Source organism: Raphanus sativus, unplaced genomic scaffold (genome assembly GCF_000801105.2).
Source record: "Raphanus sativus cultivar WK10039 unplaced genomic scaffold, ASM80110v3 Scaffold1156, whole genome shotgun sequence".
In the NCBI taxonomy this organism is placed as follows: Eukaryota; Viridiplantae; Streptophyta; class Magnoliopsida; order Brassicales; family Brassicaceae; genus Raphanus; species Raphanus sativus.
The window spans coordinates 20,557-24,731 of record NW_026616469.1 but is presented as its reverse complement, the minus strand read 5'-3'; the positions used below and the strand labels follow the sequence as shown (position 1 = coordinate 24,731).

General features: G+C 47.4%; 1 long non-coding RNA gene across 1 annotated transcript; it reads left to right on the top strand.

The window, feature by feature from the left end:
• The first annotated feature begins 3,448 nt into the window (after nt 1-3,448).
• Nucleotides 3,449-3,886, top strand: LOC130503817 (uncharacterized). Its single transcript, XR_008941027.1, has 3 exons — nt 3,449-3,528; nt 3,614-3,764; nt 3,847-3,886. It is a non-coding gene; the product is annotated as an uncharacterized LOC130503817 (long non-coding RNA).
• The last annotated feature ends 289 nt before the right edge of the window (nt 3,887-4,175 follow it).

Genomic DNA, 4,175 nt, shown 5'->3' with positions numbered 1-4,175 from the left:
AGGGACATCCCAGTGATGATCCAAGGAAGGGGAGATGCCCGTGGATCTGATTGTGGTTAGCCTTAAGAATCATGAAGTGATCTTAGGGATGGATTGGTCTTGGAAAGAATCGGGCCACCTTAGACTGTCACCGGGGAATGGTGCAGTTTGAGAGTGGGTGTGGACCCCCCGATCAGATTCCAAGGATCCGACCAACCTCTGGATGCTTAGTTAATCTCAGCGGTCCAGGTGGAAAAATATGCTGAGAGGTGGTCATGAGGCCTGGTTGGCGACCATTAACACTAAGGAGGTTGTAGGGGGTGGTAGCCCGGACGAGGATTCGGTTGGTTCAAGAGTTCAAGGATGTGTTCGGGCGCTGCAGGGTGTGCCTCTGCAGGGGCTGACCCGAGCATGATCGAACTAGAACCGGGAACGTCCCAATGTCCAAAAGTCCGTATCGTAGGTTGGCACCAGCCTAGATGGCTGAGATGAGGTCGACTAAGTCCAGTGAGGGACGAGGGTCGCAGAACAACCAAGTCGGAGATTGACCTATGGTTGGAATGAAATGGTGGAGTCCCGAGTGGACAGGACCAGAATGTGATCGAGTTCTTTAAAGGCTTGACTGATACATCGAGTGTCTTGGAGATTGGGTAAATCTACTAAGACTCGAGTATGCAGTAAGTTCTTAAGGACTGAAAATGACCTAGTCATGGACTAGGCTCAGAGAATAATGACTTGGTGTATACTAGACGCAACTTGGAAGTTGAGTTTCAGTGACACAAGTCTGTTATGGTAAAAAAAGAGAAGACCACTTGGTTCGGAATCAGGTGAGTTCCGTCCAAGTGGGGGAATGTTCAATACATTGATCAAAAGGTGTCAGTGAAAATGAACAAGGATGATGATGCAAAGAGTCAGTTGGAGAACTTTGTCATGATATGGGATGTAAGCACCACTGGATTCGAGGACGAATCCATTCTAAGTGGGGGAGACTTGTCATGTCCCTGATCCTGGATATGATCCTTAGGATCGACCATGGTGCAAGGAGACGCACCAGTCAGCTCATGTGACCTAAACACAAGGGTATCATGGCCTGGAAGTAAGGTTAAGGCATCAGGAAGCTAAGATATAGCTAAACCAAGAAGGAGACAAGTATAAAGGAGCTGTACAAAGTGTATGGCAGCTGGGCGATGCAGTGAGCAAGCTCGACCAGCTAGATGAAGTGTAGTGCAGCTCAGTGTAGCTCACTGAAGAGTGTGTCAGCTCCCTGAGCTGGATGAACTAGCTCACTCAGCTGGGTCAGCTGGGGATCAGCTCAACTCAGCTAGACTGAGTGTTCAAGTCTTGGGCAGTTGGGCCAGGTCCGGACAGTGGTCGGACCATGTGGACCACCCGGGTGTGCCGGTGAGCCGGTGGGCACTTGGGTTGAACCAGGGGCTTGGGCAACCAGCTAGGCTTGTTTGTGACATGTCTAGGAGCAGTTAGGCTGTCAGGGACGTCTGGTAACTGCCATAGGCGAACAGGTGTGATCTGGACCATTGATTAAATCAATGGCCAGAAATGATACCGAAGGATGCAATGGTTAAGAAATAACCACCCTTCTTCTATATAGGAAGGCAAGTCCGTGCCTTTGCAGGCACGCCAGGGCTTCATTCTTCTTCCTGAAACACAAAGAAAAACAGAGAAAAACAGAGAGATGGTCGGATTACACATCCAAGACCAAGAGAGGCTTGAAGGCAGCAAAGAGGCAGTTTTGATGGCAATCAAGAGGGGAGTTGAGAACGACCCTCTGGTGTGTTTTGATTATGGTTTGCCACGCCATAGGCTTCCTCTACATCCTTACTACACATCCAATAGCCAGGGAAGAAGGGAGATGACCGGATTCACTCTCAAAGTCCAAGAGCAGCCTTAAGGGCAGTGGTGTGTAGAAAGGCAGTTTCATGGGCACTGAAGTGAGAAGTGATGCACGACCCTTGGGTGGTGTTTGATCATGGATGAACACACCCTAGGCTTCCTCTGTGTCTTAGGGACACACGCAAATGGTCAGAAGAGAATGGAGAAGGCCGGACTCCACTCCCAAAGGCATGTACAGCCTTGAAGGTGGATGCAGTGCAGAAACTGTTTTCATGGAAGTTCCATGGAAGGGATGATGGGTGCGACCCATGTATGGATCTTATCAATACTGGAGGTATGTGATAAGACCTGATTAGACAAGTGCAAGAGGCACAAGGCCGGACCTGATCAGGGAAGCACAAGTCTAGCAAGATCAAGTATGAGGTAACATGTGTTGATTACTTATGTTTATGTTTATGTTTATGTCTGTGTTGTGTCTCTTGGGGTGGGATCAAGGCCAGGCATGGCACGCCCCTTGAGGAATGTATATTGTGATGTGTCTTAGGATCCAAGACCCTGGACAAAGGGCGGATCATAACTGATCTAACTCATCCATGTGGGATGATGGTTAGATGCTGTTCATTGGATAGTGATCAATGATGGATCATGGTTTGGTGTTGGGTTTGATCATGGTGTGAACCATGAGTCCGACCCACTGATGAGACACATGGGAGTCCTAGAGACAGAGGAACCATGTGGAGTGTAAGGTCCAATTCGTTTGGATCCAACAGCAAGCAAAGGAGAGGAGTAAGGCTGGTACTTGTTGGTATGGACCACAAGTATTGTGCTGGGTGTTTATACAAGGAAGGCTGTGTGTGATCTGATCATGGGCAAGGATGGACGACCTGATCCATGGATGATGGATCAAGGTGTCTGATCTGATTGATCAAAGGATGCACCAGTGGTAAGAGCAACACTAATCAGGTTCAGTGGGACATAGTTCCATGGCCGGTTAGGTAGGTGTGAAGACTCATCAGTTCTGAGTCATGTGGGGTGGTTGGTTGATTGACTCAGGAACTGGTGGGCATTATTAATCCTATTCTATGTTGATCAGACGTGGAGGTACTGAACCATGGAGTGGCCGTTCAGAGAAATCTCTCCATGGCCTTGGTTGGGCAGGTAAGTGGAGATCTGATAGTTTCCTGAGGGAATTGTTAGGATCCGACTTCAAATATCTCTTAATGGGTATTTATCATGAATTATCATGGTGAGAGATTAGTTTTATCTCATTGATTTAGAGGTGGTCAGTTATGGCCATATGGGCTGTTCATGGGCGAGATCAGTATGATCGAGGCCAGTTCTGAGAAATCTGACTTGACCATTCTCTTAGTTATGAATTATCATGATTTATCATGAATTTTAATTAGTTTTTGGAGCATGTTTGCTTGAGGTTGATTTTGCAGCTGAAGACTTCCCAAAGGTACTTGGTTTGTGGGGTGGTTGGTTGAATGACTAAGTACCTAAGGGGAGAGTTTATACAGGTATAATGAGGAGTTGGACGAGTGGATGGGAGCTAGGCAAAGCTACCTCGCAGCTCGATCAGCTGGAAGAGAGTTGGAACCTCAAGTGAAGTGGTTCAGTTCAGCTAGCTGAATGAGCTAGCTAGACAGCTAAGGCAGCTGAGACAAAGAGCTATCAAGCTCCGTGGATGTGGCAAAGGTATGATCTAGCAATATTGCATAGATCTAGATAGAATGGTTAGGGGATGGAACCTCAGTTATTGTATGACTTGGATTAGGTTCAGGATCAACCTTGGAGCTGGTAGTAGTTGTGTCTACTGATCATGGCTAAGGTGATTCGACCTGACAAGTATTAGATTGGTTTTAGACCAATGGTTGATAGATAATATTCCGCTGTGCATAAGTTGAAAGGATCTAAGCTAGGGAATGACTAAGGTAGTCTTAAGCTAAGGTCCAAGATAGACTTCGCCTTTAGGCGAAAGTATATATAAAGATTAAAATTGAGTGGTTCGGTCAGGGTATGGACTGAGCGACGTGAGGCATCGACCGCGGCCTAGCCGCCGGGTTCGGGTCTTACAACTACCAATTCTTTTTATTGATTTTTCCCGAAGTTCTTTCTTCGATAATCCCAAACGAGGGGGGTTGTGTCCATGGACCGAGGACCGTGTTGCAGGAACTTGGACGGGGGTGCATGGTTGATGAGGACCCGAACTTGGTTGGGATGGTCCGTTCTCGGGACGTTTGTCCGTAGATGATAATCTTAGGATAACTGTTTGCATAAGCGTTGGTCGTAGGAGCAGTCACTGCTAGTGTTTTACCAGCGTCGATGAGAGCTGTGAGTTTGTC